Genomic DNA, 24,800 nt, shown 5'->3' with positions numbered 1-24,800 from the left:
ATTAGTCTAACTAAAATAAAACGTTCCGTAAATAATGCATAAATAACAAAGATGGCCTAATGTTTCAGAGCATTCATGAACAAGGAATATTTGGGCATCATATTCACATTTCATGTAGAAACACTGGCAATGAGAGTCTTTCTAATTGACAGATCAGTATGTTCTGGATCAGAATAAGAATATGGAAATGCAAGACTGATTTCATTCATAAAAACATTTAAGTGTTCCTCAATATCCATATTGAATGAACCACAAAAATGACATGTTTGAATGTTCCCAAGAAAGTTTTGCTAACGTTCCCATTATGCTATGAAAACGTCACGTTCTCTGAACATTCAAAACGTCCATTTTTTAAAAAATTTATAATGTTGCATTTTATGATTTTGCAAACATTATGGAAATGTTGCTGTTCTCTGAACGTTCTGAAACAAGCAGTAACATGTAAAAAAGAATGAAGAATGAAGTATAATATTTTTGTGCTAATGTTTTGAGAACATTATCAAAGACCAGAGAACTCAGAATGAACATTCTACTCATTCTATTACAGTATCTTTTAAATCTAGTTGTAACATTAAAAAACATTAGTCTAACTAAAATAAAACGTTCCGTAAATAATGCATAAATAACAAAGATGGCCTAATGTTTCAGAGCATTCATGAACAAGGAATATTTGGGCATCATATTCACATTTCATGTAGAAACACTGGCAATGAGAGTCTTTCTAATTGACAGATCAGTATGTTCTGGATCAGAATAAGAATATGGAAATGCAAGACTGATTTCATTCATAAAAACATTTAAGTGTTCCTCAATATCCATATTGAATGAACCACAAAAATGACATGTTTGAATGTTCCCAAGAACGTTTTGCTAACGTTCCCATTATGCTATGAAAACGTCACGTTCTCTGAACATTCAAAACGTCCATTTTTTAAAAAATGTATAATGTTGCATTTTATGATTTTGCAAACATTATGGAAATGTTGCTGTTCTCTGAACATTCTGAAACAAGCAGTAACATGTAAAAAAGAATGAAGAATGAAGTATAATATTTTTGTGCTAATGTTTTGAGAACATTATCAAAGACCAGAGAACTCAGAATGAACATTCTACTCATTCTATTATAGTATTGAAAGAATATTTGTTCATAAATTTGACAAAACCTTGCAGAGAACATTCTGAGAAAGTTTTTTGTTTGCTAGAAAAGCACATAAATTAATTTTATTTTGGCTTGTGCTTTATGAATCCAAGAGAACAACCCATAATATACACAAATATACACATTATCTGCACAAAATACAAACTGACAGTGTACAATAACATACACAACACAACCCAGGTTTATACTGTAGCATGGTACTCTGAAGAATACCGTTGTATTATTATAAATCCTGGACTAGCAGTCGCTCCTTATGCCGTAGCATAGCTTTAGCATAATACACACTAAAGGCTCAGAGCCGCATGGATGCATCTTAAATATACGTCCAGCTCATCTCAGGCCGTGAAGGCGTTTTACGTATTCGACAGCTTATTGTAGATTTATAGGCATTTTTTTGGAGGTGAAATGCAAATTGCGTTTGAATTAGCATGCTTGTGTTGTGTTTCATTTCTTCTTCCATGATAATAATCAGCTTTATATCAAGAGAGTGTCAGTGAAATGACTTACAAATTCCATTAGGAAGCATGACAGAAATGATAGCACTAATATTGTAGTTTGTTATGTTGAAACATGATGCAAGCATATTTTAATATAGTAGCCTAATATGCATCAAGGGTTCAGTTCCTCTTTAAATAGGAAGCATTATTAAATTTAAGAATTATTACTCATGTAACCCACAGCTTGTGATAATAACACTTCCAAAAGCAGTGAAAACGACCACAATGTTGCCTGTCAGTGATGTGAAATATATGAAATATTATCAATTCTAATGTTCTCTCTGTCTCTTTAATTTCAGCTTGTGTCGAAAGCGTCTCATGGATGTTGAGCTCTGCTTCAGTCCACACAGGTAAAACATCTTCAGTTTAATCCACTGCCATTGAATCTGTTTCACAAACTCAAAGCACACAGACAGCGACGGCTACTGTAAATATTCTACTACACTCTAAAAAATGCTGGGTTAAATACAACCCAGTGCTTGGTAAAATAGGGACAAACCCAGCAATTGGGTTGTTTTGACCCAGCGGTTGGGTTACTACCCAGAAGGTTGGGTTAAACATTGGTTTGTCCCTATTTTACCCAGCACTGGGTTGTTTTTAACCCAGCATTTTTTAGAGTGTAGAATCATATATTGTAATATGTGCTTCATAAAAACGGTTTTATCGTGCAATTTGCCTAATTTGATTTAGTTTTATTCACAGTACATTTCTAAAATAGAATTAGGATGTTAAGTCATTTGTGTGTGTGTGTGTGTGTCTGTGTCTGTGTCTGTGTCTGTGTGAGTGTGTGTGAGAGTGTGTGTGTGTGTGTGTGTGTGTGTGTGTGTGTGTGTGTGTGTGTGTGTGTGTGTGTGTGTGTGTTGATAGCGGTATTTTGCTCAGAGGGTTTGGTTTTCATCTCTTTGGATCTACAGTCAGTAGTTTGTGTTATTAATGAATGCATACTCCCAGATTTATGGTTTATTTCATCGCTGAGATTACCAAAACATCAGAATAAACTCAGAGTAAAGGTTACTTGCACAAAAACACTTTTTTTTTGTTCTTTATCAAAAACGAATGCACATGAACCAGATAGCACATTAAACAAACATCATTAATGCAGAATACAGAATAGGTTCTAAATAGACACTTCAAGATTCTGAATTCTGAGGAATTTGAACATAACATACTCTATTCATGTATCAGTGCATAACATAATGTTTAGGATAATTATCTAAGACTTGTACTGTACTTGTACTTGTATTTTAGTGTTAAAGAACATCAAAAGCCATAATTATTCAAATTCACTTCCACAAACGACTCTCTCTGAATGCACAACCAGCTAAACCAAAAACAGTGTTATTTTAGTGTTATATAACAAAAATCCATAATTCTTAAAATTCATGTCCTTAAATGACTCTTTCTGAATGCACCGACGACTAAATAGAAAACAGTGTTATTTTCATGCTAAACAACAACATTACAACATGTAAAATTTACATTCACCAATGATTGATGATTTTCTTCTGAATGCACAGACAGCTAAACTAAAAACAGTGTTATTTTAGTGTTCAAGAACAACAACAAATACCCACAATTATTAAAATTCAAGTCCATAAATGATTCTTTCCAAATGCACAAACTGCTAACCCGAAAACCAGTGTTAATTTAGTGTTAAATAACAACAAAAACCCATAATTATTCAAATTTCCTTTCTCAAACAACTCTTTCTGAATGCACCACAAATAAACAGTGCTATTTTAGTGTAAATAACAACACAAATCCAGAATTCTTAAGAGTCACTTCCTAAAATGATTCTTCCTAAATGCACAGAGCTAAACTAAAAACAGTGTTATTTTAGATTTAAAGAACAACAAATCTAATATTTATTATATTGCACTTCCATATACAACTCTTTCTGAATGCAAAACTAAGCTGAAAACAGTGTTACTTTAGTGTTAAAGAACAATAGCAAATACTCATAATTATTCAAATGCACGCCCTCAAACAACTCTTTCTAAATGCACAAACAGCTAAACTGAACACAGTGTAATTTTAGCGCTAAAGAACAACAATACAAACCATTACTTAAAAAAAAAAATACATTCTGAATGCACAAACAGCTAAACAAAAAACACTATTTTGGTGTTAAATAACAACAAAAACTCATAATTATTCAAATTCACTTCCATAAATGACTGTTTTCAAATTCACAACCAACTAGACCAATGCACAGACAGCTAAACTGAATAACAGTGTTATTTTAGCGTTAAAGAATAACCAATAAATTCATATCCACAAACAACTTTTTTTTTGTTAAATGCACAGCCAACTAAACCAAAAACAGTGTTCTTTTAGTGTTAAATAACAACAAAAATTATTCAAATGCACTTCCTTAAATGTCTCTTTCTGAATGCACAACCAGCTAAACTGAAAACAGCGTCTTGCTTGTTCGAAGAATACAACGAGCACGTTTAAGGTGGCTGTTGTTTGTTACGGATGGAGTGTCCAGGAAAGCAGCCCTCTTTAACATTTCTATGCAAACTAGAGCTTGAATAATGAGATGTATTTATGAAGGCGGGGGTTTGGGATCGGGGGGAGCCGGGGTCTCCATTGGTGCAGTGCAGCTGTGAAAAGAGCGGGCTTCTTTTTCCCACGGCCAGCCAGACACAAAACAGCCCCTCAGCCCGCCAGGGTCATGTCACACTGCTAATATATACGTACAGAGAAAGAAAAAGAACATATCGAAGTTGTGCAAATTAACGAGCTGTCTGACGAGACAGAGAGTGAGAGAGACAGACGGAGCTGCGGCTCATGCATTTCATTTAGTCTGTTTCTTACATAAAGCTTCCCCTTCACGTTTGTATTTATGAGACGTTTACTTGCATTGCAAAATGTTTTGCATCACCTAAAATATAAAACAGAGTTTTGACAGTTTTCACATACAAACTCATTTATGTAACACAGGTGTTTTTTATTGTATTTCTGTGTTATCATTAAATTGTCATTTACTGCTACTTTATCGTTTATTTCATCATTTTATAAAAGCAATAAGCCACTAAAATCAGTGCATTACAGTGATTTTAACCAAAGACAAGGGGTAAAATCATAGTACATCCTGTGGCTTATTGCATAAATAACTTACAAGATATTATGTAATATGACTGAATCAACCTGGTTACACTACAAAACCAAATCAGGTGGAAATAGATAGAAATAGAAAGAAATGGCATATATATATTATATAGAAAAGTTATAATTTGTAAATTAAATTTATATATGTATATGTATATATATACTAAAACTTTACTAAGAGCTTTATTAAAAAGCCTAAAAACCCTAAAATACAGGATAAAATTCATTAAACATGCTTTGTTTTACTTCAAAGATCATCAAGCAGCAAAGGTTTATTAATTATTTTCCATCATCAATCTGTCACGTTAAACTTGGCCTTGTGTCTCGGGAGGAGTGAGACAGATGGATGCAGACAGACAGGATGGCTGTTAGACTGTTAGACCCACACATAGCAACTTAGATGGAATGTCTCACTGCGAGACATTCAATAAGATCTGTGATCTATGTCCAAATAATAGGGGGCCAGCTGTGTGTGTGTGTGTGTGTGTGTGTGTGTGTGTGTGTGAATGTGAGTGTGAGTGTGTGTGTGAGTGAGAGTGAGTGTGAGTGTGTGTGTGAGTGAGAGTGAGTGTGAGTGTGTGTGTGAGTGAGAGTGAGTGTGAGTGTGTGTGTGAGTGAGAGTGAGTGTGAGTGTGTGTGTGAGTGAGAGTGAGTGTGAGTGTGTGTGTGAGTGAGAGTGAGTGTGAGTGTGTGTGTGAGTGAGAGTGAGTGTGAGTGTGTGTGTGAGTGAGAGTGAGTGTGAGTGTGTGTGTGAGTGAGAGTGAGTGTGAGTGTGTGTGTGAGTGAGAGTGAGTGTGAGTGTGTGTGTGAGTGAGAGTGAGTGTGAGTGTGTGTGTGAGTGAGAGTGAGTGTGAGTGTGTGTGTGAGTGAGAGTGAGTGTGAGTGTGTGTGTGAGTGAGAGTGAGTGTGAGTGTGTGTGTGAGTGAGAGTGAGTGTGAGTGTGTGTGTGAGTGAGAGTGAGTGTGAGTGTGTGTGTGAGTGAGAGTGAGTGTGAGTGTGTGTGTGAGTGAGAGTGAGTGTGAGTGTGTGTGTGAGTGAGAGTGAGTGTGAGTGTGTGTGTGAGTGAGAGTGAGTGTGAGTGTGTGTGTGAGTGAGAGTGAGTGTGAGTGTGTGTGTGAGTGAGAGTGAGTGTGAGTGTGTGTGTGAGTGAGAGTGAGTGTGAGTGTGTGTGTGAGTGAGAGTGAGTGTGAGTGTGAGTGAGAGTGAGAGTGAGAGTGTGAGTGTGAGTGTGAGGGTGAGTGTGAGTGTGAGTGTGCGTGTGAGTGTGAGTGTGTGTGAGTGAGTGAGTGAGTGTGTGTGTGAATGAGCAGTGCTTCAGAACCTTCTTGAATTTGAATTTGTCCCACTTTTGAATGTGGGAAAATGTTTGGAATATCATTACCGGCTCCAGGAATCACTCTGGAGAAGAGCTGCATCACGCTGATCTAAAAGTGACGTCAGTTCTGAATAAAATAAGCTTGATGGTCAGGGCGGATATATCATTTTAAAATACTCATAACTTGAATTAATTAAAAAGTTAAGCATTTAAGGCCTGTAAAAACACATGGACTCAATTATATTATGATATTTTGCATTATTTCTTGGCATACATGTTTTGTGTATAAATATGATAATATATGACACACTACTATTCAAAAATCTTTCTTTTTTTAAAGAAATTAATACTTTTATTTATCAAAGATGCATTAAATTGATCAAAAAATGACAGTTAAATACATTTATAATTATAAAATATTTATATTTCAAATAGTTCTATTCTATTCAAATAGTTCTATTCAAATTCTATTCATCTGTGAATCCTGAAAAATAAAATGTATCACAATTTCCACAAAAATATCGGGCAGCACAACTGTTTTCAACATTGATAATAATCAGAAATGTTTCTTGAGCAGCAAAGCAGCATATTATACTGATTTCTGAAGATCACGTGACACTGAAGACTGGAGTAATGATGCTGAAAATACAGCAATCACTTACATTTGAACATATTCACATAGAAAACAGCACTGGTGAGCAGAAGAGACTTCTTCATCTTACCAACCCCAAGCTTTTCATTGATAATATATGATCTCAAAGGAGTAAAATTGTGTAATTCTCAAACCATTTCCAATCAGCATTGGAGCTTCTATCTTAGATGTTGCTCTTTTATGGCTCTGAAGACTTGTGAGCTTCTCAACTATGTTTCAAACTGTTTTGATAACTCATCTTTAAAAAAACAGTCAGTATTTGTCATCCAGCAAGAGTTTCAAGCTATAAAATGAGTGCGGAGCAGCTCAGATCATTAGATGAGAAATATTTGAATTTATATTAACTTTTCATTGCACACTTTGAGACAGTTTGAGACAAAGTTGAGACTCTTCTTGACACTTTTTTTTTGATCAGGAGAAACACCAGAAAATGTCTCACTGCTGAAAAAGAGAAACAAATGAGATATTAAAATGCATTAAATATATAAGAATATATACAGTATTAGTATATTTGCTATGGCTGTGTGTTTTTAGTCTAATGAGCTGATGCTCAATTAACTCGCCGGGGCCTTGTTTACCCTTCTTTATGTAGGAGAACCTCAAAGACACAAGCCTGTCCTTTCAGTAAATAGGAGCCAGCGCGTCTCTCCTCCTTTGTTCCCGTGATTCAGATGCAAATGGGACGGGAGTCTCCCTGTAATTAGCTCAGTGTGTGGATGCTTGCGTGTGTATTGTGAGGAGATGTGTAGGGTGGTAATGTACTGAATGTACTCTTTGAGCAGCTCTTCACTCAAGCTTTTGAGAAGTCGGCCGGCTCTTAAAGGACTCGCGGCGCAGGTGATGGTCCCATGGACCCGGAGCTGCTGCACAAACAAAGCCTCAGCTTAAATAAATGTTGGTTTTCTGGGGGCCTTTACAGACGTTTAGGGAAGAGAAATACCTCGACTGACATTGATGCTGTCCATGCTGGTGTTTTGGATGTTTCTGGACACATTGCCATTCATATAAATATGGACAAATGTCTCTATATATATAAAAAAAAATCTACAATGCATTTGTAAAGGGAATCATATCTGGATATTTTTTGTTGTTAATTATGGTGTCTCTGCATTTCTAAGCAGCGTTATTTTAGTATAATTTATATAACTATTATAGTTTTTTCATATTTAGAATTTTTTTAAATATATTTTCTGTTTTCACTTTAATTTTAAAGTTTAAGTGTTTTTGTCATTTTAATTTCTTTTTTATTTTTAAAAGTTTTTTTAAAAAATTATTTATTAGTTTTAATAATTTTGTTATGTTTCTGTCACATTTTTTTAGTTATAAATATTTTTAAATGTCTATAGTTTTTTTACTTATTAGTTTTAGTAATTTTGTTGTATTTTCGAAATTTTTACTAGTTTTTATTGTTTTAAATGTCTATATAGCTTTTACTTTTATTTATTAGTTGTGGTAATTATTGTTGTATTTTTGTCATTTTTATACGTTTTTATTTTTTAAATATGTGTATATAGCTTTTTATTTGATTATTTATTAGCTTTATTCATCTGAGTATTGCCACTTTTATTAGTTTTTGTGTTTTTGAATAGCTATATAGTTTTTTTAATTAATTTTAATTTATTAGTTTTAGTAATTTTGTTGTGTGTTTTGGTAATTTTTACTAGGTTTTTTTATTTTTTAAATATGTCTATAGAGTTGTTATTAATTTTTGTTTATTTGTTTTAGTTTATTTTTAGTTAAACTGAATTATAATTAATAAAAGTTGCCTTGGCAACTATCTGAAATAAAATACATTTTTACTTTATGTGAGCTATTTTTTGTATAATTTTTTTATATATATATAAATCATTTCAATTTTTTTAAAACATTTTATTTCAGTTAACATGCATTTTATTTTAAGTAATGAATTGTTTTTTATGGTTTTAGTTTTAGTTAACTAACCTTAACCCTGTTTTTAAGACATATGTGATGCATTTTAACTCAAAATTGATCCCTGGTCTTATTGTGAACAATTCATCAATGTAAAGAAAAAAAGTATGTCTTCATCGGTTAACTTGCTGTGAAAAATCTGAAATGATGTTTATTTTTCATCTGATGTCACCAAGGCTGGAAATAATGTTAATTAATAGTCAAATTTCTGTGTAGCCTTTTCTTCCTCTAAAACCTGCTAATACTTAGTAATGCCTGTTAACATTCCCTATTTCATATAAAAGTTAATATAATAGTAAAAAAAGACAGCTGTGATGCTCTGGAGTGTGAACGTGACCTTCAGTCACAGAAAGCGTCCTCAGAAGTTCATGCAATGGTTACAGTGCTGATTAAATATACTGTTTTTCTCACTTCATAGTATGTAAGTGAAATGGACTTGCAGCTGCGGTTTCATGTCGACTCTACAGATGAACACGGATAAACTAGTGAAATGAGCTGCAAAGCGCTTTTATTCTGTTCTCCGGCACCTGCATCAAAGCAGCTGATCTGACGTATTCAGAGGATCAGCATCAGCACAAACTCCCCCCAAATATTCACATGCATCACATTCAGCTTCTCTCTTTCCTTCTCGATGGCGAGGATGCGGCGGAGAAGGGGGTCGTTACTATGGTTACAAATTATGAGTGCCAACGAGCAGGGAAACAAATAAAAAGCTCTTATGCTTCAGAACTGCATGTGTGTTTAAGTTCACAGAAAACACGTCTCCAGTCGGCCTGAGATTCAGAGAATCATACTGCAAACACACATACAGAGATACATAACGCTTCACGCTTCTCATGCATGAGGTTTAAAATAATTCTCATTTTAAATCTCATGCATGCTCAACCCACCAATTTATGAATGCAAGAATGAAAATATAAACTTTGAATGCAATATAAAAGCATTTGTCAAAATCACATTTGCAAAATAAAACGGTTGGTTAAAAAAAGCTTACATTTGTATTTATTCACATTTATTCCAATTGCTCTTATACTATACAGTACAGATTTTTTCAATGCAGCTTTACATCAATATTGTAAAATTCGTAAATTTTTCTTTTTCTTTTTTTAAACAGGTTGTTTTTTAGTGATTAATTTGAGTCATTTTATTGTGTGATTTTGTCATTTTTATTCATTTTTTAAATGTTTTCATAGATTTTTATTTATTGGTTTTAGTAATTTTGTGTTTTTGTAATTTTTATTAGTTTTTTCTAAATATGACTAAATAGTTTAATGACTAAATGTCTATCTAGTTCTCATTCATTTTTATTTATTAGTTTTAGTAATTGTGTATTGTTTTGTATTTTTATTGGATTTAAAAATTTGTTTTTTTAAATGTCTATATAGTTTTTATTAATTATTTTTGGTGATTTTATTGTGTTTTTGTCATTTAAAAAAATCTTTTTTTTAGAAATATGTCAATATGGTTTCATTAATTTTTATTAATTAATTTTAGTAATTTTATTGTGTATTATCCTTTTTTTAAATGTCTATATGGTTTAATTCATTTTTATTTATTCATTTTTTTCATGAATTTTATTTATTAGTTTTAGTAATTTTGCTGTGTTTCGTTTTTGTCATCTTTATTAGTTTTTGCTACGCTGTTTATTGCTGCATATGAGATTATTACCAAAAACACATGCAAACATGAAGCATCAACACACACTCACACACACACACACACTCACACACACACTCACACACACACACTCACACACACACTCACACACACACACTCACACACACACTCACACACACACACTCACACACACACTCACACACACACACTCACACACACACTCACACACACACACTCACACACACACTCACACACACACACTCACACACACACTCACACACACACACTCACACACACACTCACACACACACACTCACACACACACTCACACACACACACTCACACACACACTCACACACACACACTCACACACACACTCACACACACACACTCACACACACACTCACACACACACACTCACACACACACACGCACACACACACATTTATTTCCCCTATCTGTATGTAGAAACAAACATTTCATAAACTGTAACTCTTTGCATGAAGCACCTGAAGGCATAAGCAGCAGTCTGACGTCTCACACTCGTCTCTGTCTGCAGGGAAGGCAGTGTAAGGAGCGCTGAAGGAGCATTTGGAGAGATGGAGAGATGAATGTGTGTTCTCCAGCAGGAGAATGTGGAGGCCGGGAATGATGGGAATGATGGGAGATCAGGAGGAGGTGAGTGCTTGCGTTTCATTGGCTCTTTGTGCAGTTCACATCGACACAATCAAACAGCCTCAATCTCTGGAACTCAAAACCCAATTACTTACATGTTACGTGTGTCATTTCTGTGGCAAACGGAACTGCAAAAACAACTTGATTTTTACATTTTCACAAAATTCACTGCCATGATGCAGGTGGTTGTGAAGGCGTTGCTTTGAGGTTGCTACAGGATGCTGAGTAATGTTTATTCTCCTTTCTGCCATCTCCGACATTTGTGTGTGATTGTCGCATTCACATTAAATTATTATAATTATTATCAGTTTATTCGCATAAAAGGATCATTTAGGACATAAGAGAGTGTTTAAAGAATAATGTTTTAGTGCAAAAATATTGGTAATCTCAGCTCACGCTCATAGGTTTGATTTGAACGCATCGTATCCGGCCTGGCGGTCAAATATTTCACTGTATCCAAAGCTCAAATCAGATCTGAAAAATTAACGGCTGCTAGTTGGTTGCTTACTCAGAAGAATTAAAAACAAACTAATTAAACATACAGAGAGTCCTGACTCAAAATCATGTGATTGGTTGAGTCAGAAGTCGATACGTCGGGTCGAACAGATCAGCGTTAGATCAGCATCAGCAGATTCACTTCTTTTTTTTTCAAGAAGCCAATAACTGACTTACACATTGACATTTCCCTCCAAACCGATGACAAAATAGTGGCCACTTCTGCCGACTGGCCGTTTCCCTCCAAAAAGATGACTACCCTGTTGAAAAAAACCAGCATATGCTGGTTAGGTATGTTTTGAAGCATGGTAGCAGGTTTGAGCTGATCCTTAGTTGGTCCTTAGCTGGTCATGAGCCGGTTTTAGCTGGACATATGCTGGTCCTAAGCTGGTCCTAAGCAACTAGATCCTGCTCAGGACCAGCTCGTAACCAGCTTATAATCAGCTCAGGACCAGCTTAAACCAACTCATAACCAACTAAGGACCAGCTTAAACCAACTGCTTCAAAACATACCTAATCAGCATATGCTGTTTTTTTCAATAGGGTAAAAGAGCAGCCACTTCTGCCGACTGGTCGTTTCCCTCCAAAAAGATGAGAAAATGGATGTTTCCCTCCAAAAAGATGAGAAAATGGACGTTTACCTCCAAAAAGTTGACTAAAAGAGCAGCCACTTCTGCCGACTGGTCGTTTCCCTCCAAAAAGATGAGAAAATGGACGTTTACCTCCAAAAAGTTGACTAAAAGAGCAGCCACTTCTGCCGTTTCCCTCCAAAAGATGGCGTCACCTTTCTCCGTTTGCCATCTGTGCCACCGTTAGCTGCTCACAATCTCTGTCTAATTGCATTTGCATATCCTTGATTTAGCTGTAGGGGGAGGAGAACACAGCTAATCGCTCGTGAACGAGCATGCAAATCTCTGGACGGGAGAAACAATCCATTCAAAGAGGCATTTTTGGGCCGTCAGCACGGTTGAGATAGATGAGAAAATGGACGTTTACCTCCAAAAAGTTGACTAAAAGAGCAGCCACTTCTGCCGACTAGCCGTTTCCCTCCAAAAGATGGCGTCACCTTTCACCATCTGTGCCACCGTTAGCTGCTCACAATCTCTGTCTAATTGCATTTGCATATCCTTGATTTAGCTGTAGGGGGAGGAGAACACAGCTAATCGCTCGTGAACGAGCATGCAAATCTCTGGACGGGAGAAACAATCCATTCAAAGAGGCATTTTTGGGCTGTCAGCACGGCTGAGACGGGCCGCTCTCGCTGCCATATGGAAAGCATAGGCGCGGGATGTGGGGGTGCTGATGAGGGTGCTGCAGCACCCCCTGTTTTTTTCTGTGGGCAACTGTTAAACTATTGGGAATAATAAAAAAAATCTTAGCAAATCTTAAACACTAAGCGCAAATAGCCCACATTGTTGGCAGAGGCTATTTACAGTAACTCCACCCACCAACGTGTGATTGGGCTAGTCAACATTACAAAAGACTATCATCAATTGTCAGATTCAGTGGCGTAGATGGTTAAGCATGTGTCATAGGCTACTCCTTTTGACGCGATCGACCCGGGTTCGAATCTGCCTTTTGGCGAACTTTTTTTCTCCCTTTTCAAATTTCAAATCACATCAGAAAAGCATTTATTTTATTTTTAAATAATCAAAAAGTTGAAAATAAAGTACTGAGTAGGGTTAGGGTAGGTGTAGGGAGGGCTTTTGTCCCAATAAGGTGGCATCCATTTAATAATTTGAATTATAATTAAAATTTACACTCAATAAGTTATTATTGCATACGGTTTTATAATGTATTGCAATGCTGAGGTGCAGATAATTGCCACTATTTGCAATAAGTAATTAGCAGAATATCCTGCTATTTTAACATAGTATAAATATAATCTATAGCTATTTGCACTTAGTGTAAATAGCATATGATATCACAAAAAATACTGCTATTTTTACTAAGTGTAAATAGCCTCTATCGCAACCATTTATGGTGGTTATTGTGATTGCAATTATCATGATTTAGATGCAAAAACATATAGTGGAGGATGTTATCGTTCAGAGGTTTCACTTAATAGAGGATTCAGTTGTGTTTTATTAAAGTTTCAAGATGTTTCCTCCAAAAATGAACTAAAAATAGGCCCAAATGGATCAATAGTTGTCATACAGTAAGATATTAGTATAGAGCTAGTATAAAGAGTAATATACAGATATGAAATCAATGTGAAAAGCAGCTCAGCTCATTTTGTATGCATGATTAATTTAAATGAAAAGGAAATCACAATTATATCAAATGGCAAATTCGGAAATGTAATTAAATAAATATATGTGCTGCAGCTTTAAGAGTAATTTTACAGCTGTACTATAAAATATTATTTTTATTATATTTTTCTTAAATACTAGAGTTTTTATTTTACAGTAAAATAATAAAAGAGTGTCATTTCTTTTTTCTATTTTAATATTTTAATTTAGTAGTAGTGGTAATAATAATAACATTATCATTTATTATTATTATTATTATTAGCCTATATTTTTCTTAAATACAAAATAATTTTATTGTACAGTAATATAATACAATAGTAATATTTCTTGTTTTGTTTTATATTTTTATTTAACATTAGTAGTAGTAGTAATAATAATAATATTTTATTTTTCTTAAATGTTTTTATTTTATAGCAAAATAATACAACAGTAATATTTCTTATTGTTTAATATTTTATTTGGTAATAATAATAATAATAATAATAATAATAATAATAATAATGCTAGATTATTTTACAGTAAAATAAGACCATTTCTTATTATTCTCATTTTGTTTAATATTTTGTGTAATAATAATAATGTATAATCACAGCATTTTTGGCCAAATTGTGCAGCCCAATGAATGAATGAATGAATAAATATTTATCAGAAAAATTACACTTTTCCACAAATCGTGCAGTGCTCATACTGAGATCTTTGACATTTTGACTGCAGATTTTCATATCTATGCAGATGAGCACAGTTTGAGACATTTATGAGATTTTAATCTTCTGAAGCAAGAGGCTTCATCCAAAGTGTCCATTCACTCTCCGTTTATTCACATAGAAACAATTGAGACATTAGAGACATCAATGTAGGTGTCCAGTCTCAGTCATTTCAAACTATTAAAACAAATGCATTGAGCAGTGAATTCAAATGAACTGGGTCTAAGACAGGATTAAATTAGCTTCTAATTCCGCCGCTTCACGTTTATTTTTAGATGAAGCGAAGCTGTCAGAGATGTAGGACAGAATCTGTCTGTTTTGTTCCCCTTGTGGAAACACACAGACTTTGACGTCCTCCTGCGGGTTTGAGGACAGAGACGAAACTCAAAGCAAACATCCCTTTTATGCATCAGTAAGACTAAAGCCAAACTTCAGTGTCCCTGCTCCTCATGTTGTGTTATAAAATACGATCAAAGCCACAGTAACATAACCAGGTGTGCAAGCAAGTATTACAACTTTAATACAGAGTTCTAGAGATTTAAACATCACTCATTCTAATATGCAATTCAAACAGCATGTGTCACTGAAGACTGGAGCAATGAGGCTGAACATTTTCACTGTGTCTTTAATCAAATAAATGCAAGCTTCATTGAGCAATAAAATAATTCTTTCAAAAACATTTTTAAAAATCCTACTTTTGAACAGGAGTGCTCATTGAAAAATATATGTTTATGTTATGTTATATAAACAGCCAGGTGAAAATTGCATGCATGCAAGTATTACAGTTTTAATAGTTTAGAGGTTTAAACATCATTAACACTGATATGCAATATTAATAGACTGGAGTAATTATGCTGCTTTTCAGCTTTGCATCACAGGAATAAACAGGAATAGCTATTTTAATTGTAATAACGTTTCACAGTATTACTGTTTTTACTGTATTTTTATCAAACAATTGCAGCCTTGATGAGCAATAAAATACTTCTTCCAAAACCATTCAGAAATCTTTTTTTTTTCTAACAGTAGTGCACATTAAAAAACTGTTTAAAAATATGTTATACATAAACGATAAAAGCCACAGTAAAATAGCCAGGTGAAAATCATATGCATGCAAGTATTGCAACTTTAATATTTCGTTTTAAAGGTTTGAATGCTAACACTAATATGTAATACTAATAGCAGTAATAATAGTGATGCATGACTTTGCATGACTTATACTGACTCATTGACACAATGGTGGAGACGAGTGTGCGTGGCACAAAAATGGCGCTTGTGCATCATGTCGGTTGGTCTGTGCTGGTGTTTGTGTGATTTGGGGGTTTGCACTTGAACATGAGGGTTTGTTTGAGGGTTCATGTCTGGGCTAATTTAGGGGAGGAGGGTGTCTGTCTGGGTTTGAATGAGACCTATTAAAAGTGTCCACGTGTGTGTGTGTGTGTGTGTGTGTGTGTGTGTGGACAGAATAGTGTCTGGTTCGGTGCATGTGTCCATTTGCATACTCCTCGCTGGCCGCACATATGGCGTTCAGTCTGAACAGATGCAGTGACAGGCAGACATGCAAATGACTCGCAAGCCCCTCCTCACACAAAACACACGCCGTAAATTCGGCCGGGGAAAGCATTCACCAAATGTGACGCACATGCACAAAACACCCTAAATAATAGTAGTGATGTCACTGTATTCTCCTGCGTACGACAGCAGAGCAGCCCGTGACGGCAGCCAATCAGATCAGAGCAGGTGCAGGAACAGGAAGTCAGATGAGAGATGCTGACATCACCCTTTATGTGCAGAAAAGGAATTAATAACTCTGACTCACAGTCATAGATGTTAATGCTCCTGAAATAAGAATAATAATAAGAAATTTGAATTAAAGTTTCATTTTTAAAGATGTTGAATGGTGGATTAAAGGTGTAAAAAGTGGAAAAACAACACAAAAGTTAATGTTTTAGTCATCAAGGACACATTAAATTGATCAAAAGTGACAGTAAAGACATTTATAATGTTACAAAAGATTTCTAATCTTTTTGCTGTTCTTTTGAGCTTTCTATTCATCTGTGAATTCTGAAAAATAAAATGTATCACGGTTTGCACAAAAATATTGGGCAGCACAACTGTTTTCAACATCGATAATAATCAGAAATGTTATCAAATCAGCATTTTAGAATGATTCCTGAAGGATCATGTGACACTGAAGACTGAAAAATTCAGCTTTGATCACAGAAATCAATTACATTTTAAAATATATTCAGATAGAAAACATAATATTTCACAATAATATTTGACTGTTTTTACTGTATTTTCGAGTGAGCATAAGAGACTTCTTTCAAAAACATAAAAAAGTCTTACCAACTCCAAACTTTTGAAAGGTTGTGCATTAAAATAAATTTGAAAATCAGAAAATAAAAATAAAATAAATATAGAATAATTCATATTTATAATTTATATATTGTATTTTATATAATAATATATAATGTGCTTTTTTATCATAATTTATCTATCTATATTATTTTAAAAATAATATAGAATTTCTTTATGTAGAAAACCTAAATTGCTTTATGTAGCTACTTATTGGCTTTCAAACAGTTCAACTAAATGTCAATATTTATTTTTGGTTATATTTTTAAATAATTTATTGATCCGAGGCCCCTGAATTTAATCAAATCATAATGATGTTGAAGCATGTTTTGAGATATCAGAAAACACTGATGATATCTAAAAGAGAATCAATGTCAGATTGTATCGTGATGAAACACGAGGCCTCAGTTTTAGTGAACTTACTCACATCCAAGTCTGATCAGTTAGTAAAGCAATGGCACTTCACCTTAACATTACATACTACCAATGCACCAGTGTTTAAATAGTAAAAATGAATAGTGATGCATGACTTAGAAAGCCTAATGTTTGTTAAATGAAACGCATTCAGTGCCTTTCTTTGACTCTGACAGACTATGCACGTCTAGACGGATCTGAACGTCAATATTAAGCTGAACGTGCTTTTGTGGGGCTCGTCTTGAAGCGTGGGAACGCGGGGAAAGCGTGCGGCCGTCTGAATGCCAGCGCAGCAGGTGAAGAAGGACCCTAGAGGTCAAGGTCAAACCCGTCTGGGGCCGCATGCAAATGAGCCGACTGATTAATATGCAGCGAGTTTACAGGTCTGTGTTTGCTCAAGTTCACGCTGCCTTTGTGTGATTCTGGTCTGAAGAGCGCTTTAGACGAAAGTGCAAACACGTCTCGTGTTCATTTAGAGTCTCTCTCTCTCTCTCTCTCTCTCTCTCTCTCTCTCGCTTTCTCTCTTTTGTGTCTGAAGTAACACACTCTTATAAGGAAGTGTCACTCATCTTATCTGGGCGGTGTCGCCGTGGTAACGCTCAGACAATTCTGCTATTCACATAATACTATTTTTTTTTCACATATACTATTCTACTCTAATGAGACTACTGTATAATAATAATAATAATTACATTATTAATTTACATTAATATTTACATATTAATAATATAATTCTTCATACTAGTTTCATTCTTCTGTAATTATTTTTACTATTATTATTATTACAGTAGAATGAAACTAGTATGTAAACTAGTAGTAAATTATTAATGCACATATTGTACAGTTTAAATAATAAAGTCATTATTTTTTACTATTATTATGACAATATTTGTATTATTAATTTACATGAATATTCACATAATAATATTATTTTTCATACTAGTTTCATTCTACTGTAATAAGACTACTCTATTAATAATAATAACAATATAGTAAAACAATGACATTATTATTTTAACTGTACAATATTTACATTAATGTTTACGTATTGATATCATTTTTCATACTAGTGTAATTATTCTGTAATAATAGCAATAATTGTAAAAAATAACTACATTATTTGAACTGTACAATGTTTATATAATGTTGTTTTTGTTTTATTGCTTTTATATTGATTTCAATAAAAATCTGCCATTTTTACTATAAGTGTTACTGTAACTGAATGAAAATGACTGTATTACAGTAATGTGCTTCTAATGAGAATCAGTGAGAGTACTGCAAATAATGCAACTGCGTAATGTGTTATGCTTAATTTTCATGAAAATAATGTTAAAATTCAGGGCTATTAAAATCTTAAAGGCTTTTTTTTCTTTATGCAAACTATATTTTCTGTTTTAGCGGTGAAATGTGACTCGGGCTTGAGATTCAGTCAAGCTGATATTTCGTTCTGTTAAAATTCTACTAGTTTTCTACTTTTTTGTTTCACATCATTCAAAAACGTCCTCTTAGTGAGGTTCAAACACGATCACACTCGTCAATGTTCATTAGTTGTTCTTCTTCCTCTTCACCATCATCTGACCTGCAGAAGTTTATCTTAAATAAGAAGACTCTCACCTGATCAACGCTCATGTTTTGATGGTGCTGTTTCTGAGGAGAGTTGTATTGCTCATTTAAAGCTCAAGAGAGTGTGTTTTATCTGAAATGTTTCCTCTCTGAAATAAAAACAGAAAGATGAGTCAATAAAGCAAGCGTATAGAGCTGTAAAATCAATGTGAAAAGCTGGTATGAATATGTTTGGTATCTTGTATCTGAGCACAGATTTTGAGATCTTTTCTGAAACTCTTTCTCTCAGGATAAAGTACTTAAAGGACACAGAAATGTAAGATCGATGTGCAATTAAACGAGAGCGTGTTATTAACTCTAAATGCGCTAGATGTTAAACGACATGCTGCCATTAATTCTTTAAGCATCTCCTCCAGTTCACTTTCTGATTTGTGACCCTGGAGCACAAAAGCAGTCTTAAAGTCGCTGGGGGATATTTGTAGCAATAGCCAACAATACATTGTTTGGGTCAAAATGATAGATTTTTCTTTTATGCCAAAAATCATTAGGATATTAAGTAAAGATCATGTTCCATGAAGATATTTTGTAAATGTCCTACCATAAATATATCAAAACTTAATTTTTGATTAGTAATATGCATTGCTAAGAACTTCATTTGGACAACTTTAAAGATGATTTTATCAATATTTAGATTTTTTTGCACCCTCAGATTCCAGCTTTTCAAATAGTTGTATCTCAACCAAATATTGTCCTATCCTAACAAACCATACATGCATAAATCTCAATTTTGAAAAATTTACACTTAAGACACTTAAGACAACTTAAGGTTTTGTGCTCCAGGGTCACGTTTAAGCTTCATTTGCTCAGCAGAAACGCAACACACTCAGATCGGTTACTTTCTGCTCTCGTCTCTCCTCATATCTTCCCTCGTCTCTCTCTATAAATTCAATTCTATTGAGTTCAGCTTTATTGGCGTGACTAAAGCTTCTAATGTTACGATCTGCAAACAGCATCTGTTCGGATAAAACAACAGCAGCAATAAAACAACAGTGTTAAATGCTGTAGTTTAACAGAGCTTGTAATGGTCTCTGAACTCAGTAATACTGCTTTGTGCTCGTCTCCTCATCAAACTTCACCTCCTCTTTTCTCTCTGTCAGCTCAGTCGTTCTCCCGCCCGCTGCTTAAAACCTTTCCGCCGTGTCAACAGAATGTCCCGTCAGCTGGGGCTCCTGACTTTCCCCCTCCTGTCCATCTGCAGCTCTGTGCCAAAACCTAGCGATCTGCCTGTGTAGGCAGCCTTTTAAGGCCACACCTGCAACTCAATACACTGTTCTGTGAGGTGGAGAGCAGGATTATGCTGCTTTCTAAGATAATTTCATTGCAAGTATCCTGCATAGAGATTCCCAGAATACACTGTGATAAAATCAGGTGAAAAAATGCACCCTAGATTGCATACAAAGACAGAAATGTTGATTCTTGCCCCCTAAATCTAATAACTGATTGTGCCACGCTTTGCAGCAACAACTGAAATCAAGTGTTTGCGATAACTGGCAAAGAGTCTTTCACATCGCTGTGGAGGAGTTCTGGCCCACTCTTCTTTGCAGAATTGTTTTAATTCAGCCACACTGGAGGGTTTTCGAGCATGAATGGACTGTTTAAGCATCTCAATCAGATTTAAGTCCGGACTTTGATTTGGCCACTCCAAAACCTTAATTTAGTTTTTCTTGAGTCATTCAGAGGTGGACTTGCTGGTGTGTTTGGGATCATTGTCCTGCTGCATAACCCAAGTGCGCTTGAGCTTGAGGTCACAAACTGATGGCCGGACATTCTCCTTCAGGATTTCAGAATTCATGGTTCTGTCAATTATGGCAAGTCGTCTAGGTCCTGAAGCTGCAGAGCAGCCCTAGACCATCACACTACCACCACCATGTTTGACTGTTGCTATGATGTTCTTTTAATGAAATGCTGTATTGGTTTTACTCCAGATGTAACGGGACACACACCTTCCAAAAAGTTCAACTTTTGTCTCATCAGTCCACAGAATATTTGCCCAAAAGTCTTTTTTTGGTAAACAATATATGAGATAATATATAATAAACATGAATGTTTCTGTCTCGCTGCTACGGTTGGATTTCAGCTCCTGAAGTCTTGATAAACTTTAAAGGTCTGCAGAATAAGTCGTACAAATAGATTTCGCTGAGCTGTTGGCCTGAATGAGGGTCAGTTTCTGCTTTCTCATCACTACATTATATTTTATGACCAGCGCGTTTGGGCCACCTGCTTTTACCATCAGGCATGTGGATCGGACAGCTATGAGGACAAACCCAGGGGTCCTGATTTCAGCAGTGGGAGGACATGCAGGAATACTTGTCTTTTAAAATGAATACTAGTGTACTGCATACTTACAGTATGTACTGTGTACTGCCCGCAGTTTAGAATAGCATGTGAACGCATGCAGTGAACGACAATACACATTTCACACTGCAGCACTGTTGCAACAAGATCCAAATGAACATTTTTATTTTCCATTTGAATAGTAACTTAATAGTATACACAATGCTGTATTTAGAAGTTTGGGATGCGTAAGATTATTTGTTCCTTCTGCTCACCAAAGCTGTATTTATCTGACCAAAAATATTGTAAAAATTGTGAAATATTATTATCATTTAGAATAAGTGTTTCTATCTGAATATCTGTTAAACTGTAATTTATTTCTGTGATGCGCAGCTGTATTTTCAGCATCATTACTCCAGTCTTCAGTGTCACATGATCTTCAGAAGCCATTCTAATGATTCAAGAAACATTTCTGATTATTATCAATGTTGAAAACAGTCGTGCTGCCCAATATTTTGTGGAAACTGTGATGCATTTTATTTTTCAGGATTCACAGATGAATAGAAAGTTCAAAAGAACAGCATTTATTTGAAATAGAAATCTTGTATAACATTATAAATGTCTTTACTCTCACTTTTTTTGTTTCAAAGCAGTTATATATATATATATATATATTTATTTTTTTTTGCCTTTAATGTGATCAATTTAAAAATGACAGTAGACAAGACAAAGTACAGAAAAATGAACAGACAACACCACCAACAACAAAAAAGACATGTACCGAAACCAAAGACAGATATATGAATAAAAAAAATGTACTGTCACTTTTGACCAATTTAATGCATCCTTGCTTAGAAAAAGTATTAATTTCTTTCAAAAAATCCATATCATTCTATATATTCAGCCACTACAATACAATATATAAAGAAACGACTGTCACAAACTTTACTGTTTCAGATTTTAGTATCTATATCTGTGCATTTTCACAGAATGAAACAGTACAAACGATTAATGAAAAGCTACTTGAAAATGGTCTATTAAAACTGTAGTGCAGATCACGGCACAGACGAGAGACAGCTGCTGTGAGCTCAGCGCTCGGCCTCATTCCCCATGTCTCCGGAGGCTCCCAGAGCTGCCGACTGGTCAGCAGAAATAGTTTGACCCGAATCACAAACACACGGAAGTGTCTGATACCGAAATAGTACAGACCAGTACTGAGAAGTTGTGTTTTAATGGAATAGTTCAGCCAAAAATTAAAATTTGGTTTAAAAAAATGTGCTCATCCTCAGGTCATCCAAGATTAGGATGAGTTTGTTTCTTCATCAGATTTGGAGAAATGTAGCATTGCATCACTTGCTCAGCAATGGATGCTCTGCAGTGAATGGGTGCCGTCAGAATGAGAGTCCAAACATCTGATAAAAACATCACAATAATCCACAGCACTCCAGTCCATCAGTTAACATCTGGAGAAGACAAAACAAATCCATTAAGACGTTTTTAACTAACATACGAGTCCATAATGCATAATAACTCTTCCTCCAGTGAAAAAGTGGTCTGGTCTGAATCAGGAGAGAAATCTGCACAGATCAAGCAGCGTTTACAAGCCAAAACAGCTCTAAACAAATATGTGGCTGGATTTTGATCTGAGAGACAGCAGGAGATGCCCTTTTTTTATTATAATAACAATTTTATTGTTATTATGGATTATTTTGATTGATGTAAATAATTGTTTCTTATTATTATTATTTTAGTATCAAGATACTATTATAGTTTTTATTTATATTCTGAATCAGTTTTTTATATTTTCTGTTTTTATTTTAATTTTACTTAAACTTTTAGTAATTTTGTTCTGTGCTTTTGTCATTTTTAGTACTTTTTGTTTTTTAAATATATGTCTGTATAGTTTTTATACTTTTTTCCCCAGTTTTAGTTAGTTATTTTAGTACATAAAGTTAAACTAAATTAAATGAGAAGTAAAGTTTATACATACACTCACACACAGACAAACACACACTCACACACACACACACACACACACACACACACACACACACACACACACACACACACACACACACACACACACACAATCAAACCAAAATGTATTCAGACACATTCAACATTTCTCACATTATCACAGTTTATTTGCTATAGTTTAGAAAATGGTAATAAAATATGATAAAAACTCATCCTAAACTGTGTCAGAACAAATTCATCGTGATAATGTCAGATAACTTTGATAGCAAGGTATGGAATGAATTATATTGAATAGATTTCAGCTGTTAAATTTAAGAACACAATTAGATAAAACCAATTTAGCTCAACCAATCACCAAGCAGTGCTTAATTTTGTTCAGTTAATGTTTAATTTTTCAGTTAATGTTTCATTTATATGAAATATTGAAAATGTTTTTTTTTTTAATTGGTATTAATTTTAGTTTAGGTTTAGTTTTAGTTAACCATAATAACCCTGAAAACAACACAGATTTAATAAGGTAATCATAAAAATGGCCATTTCAAGGGGGAAAAAATATAAATCAGTTCACACTAATGAAAATAGTCCTTACTGAAAAGTTCATGTCTGACCCTGATAAACACACATTTTCTTTTTTAATCTTGTAATCTGTGAAATTGCTGTAAATTCAGGAATATGCAGAATTTCCTTGTAGTTTTCTGGAGTTTCTGTCTCTCTCTCTCCGCTGAGAGTTGGTTTCTGCAGTGGATGCAGAATAAAAGATTTCAGGGCTTTAACAGACAGTCGGTGACCTCTGACCCCGGCCCGCTGCGGGGATGCGGCTCCCATTCAGCGCACAGTCACGGCCTCTTAATGCAGCTCACAGTCTCTCGATTCAGTGGAGGTGTGATCCGATGACATGTATTTTTAATGAGGGGCGACGTCTTTGTTGGCCAGATACAATATCCCGGCGCTGGAGAATGAGAATGGGCCCCTGGCGGCCCCGCATGCAAAATCCCACTAGTTGTTTTCCTTTTTAATCTGCCATTCTCTCGTTTCTCCACCTCTTTCTCTGAGTTAAACTTCTGTCGGTGGCTTTGGCAGTCAGATACGGAAGAAAAGTGCCCTAGAAAAGGTCTCTGTTAGAGCCTGTGATAATGTCGTCACAAAGCAGACCGCCCTGAGATCCCAGAGTTACCGTTAAACACAATCATACAGTGCTTTGTGAAAGTTAGATTGGGTTAGGAGCTGTAAACATGGGTAGAAAGACTGACTCTTCAGACTGACTAAAAACTATTCACATACAGTACACGTAACATTTAATTGATCAAAAGTGACAGACACACACACTTGATCACAATTGATCACACTCCCTCTCTCTCTCTCTCACTCTCTCTCTCTCTCACACACACACACTCTCTCTCTCTCTCTCTCTCTCTCTCTCTCTCTCTCTCACACACACACACACACACTCTCTCCCCCTCTCTCTCGCTCTCTCTCACACACACACTCTCTCTCTCTCTCTCCCTCTCACACACACACACACACACACCCCCTCTCTCTCTCTCTCTCTCCCTCACACACACACACACACACACACACTCTCTCTCGCTCTCTCGCTCACACACACACACTCTCTCTCTCTCTCTCTCTCCCTCTCTCTCTCCCTCACACACACACACACACACTCTCTCCCCCTCTCTCTCGCTCTCTCTCACACACACACACTCTCTCTCTCTCTCTCCCTCACACACACACACACTCTCTCTCTC

At 35.1% G+C, this 24,800-nt stretch overlaps 1 long non-coding RNA gene across 1 annotated transcript in view; it reads left to right on the top strand.

The window, feature by feature from the left end:
• The first annotated feature begins 1,954 nt into the window (after positions 1 to 1,954).
• LOC107552700 (uncharacterized) overlaps positions 1,955 to 24,800 on the top strand; it is a 24,491-nt gene continuing 1,645 nt past the window's right edge. Inside the window, exons 1-2 of the long non-coding RNA XR_001604884.1 lie at positions 1,955 to 2,006; positions 10,843 to 10,961. This is a non-coding gene — a long non-coding RNA (uncharacterized lncRNA). The remainder of the gene's footprint in view (positions 2,007 to 10,842; positions 10,962 to 24,800) is intronic.

The sequence above is a fragment of the Sinocyclocheilus grahami genome, unplaced genomic scaffold (genome assembly GCF_001515645.1).
Source record: "Sinocyclocheilus grahami isolate Dianchi unplaced genomic scaffold, SAMN03320097.WGS_v1.1 scaffold456.1, whole genome shotgun sequence".
Classification (NCBI taxonomy): Eukaryota; Metazoa; Chordata; class Actinopteri; order Cypriniformes; family Cyprinidae; genus Sinocyclocheilus; species Sinocyclocheilus grahami.
The sequence above is the reverse complement of the archived record's forward strand: the minus strand, read 5'-3'. Positions and strand labels throughout refer to the sequence as shown.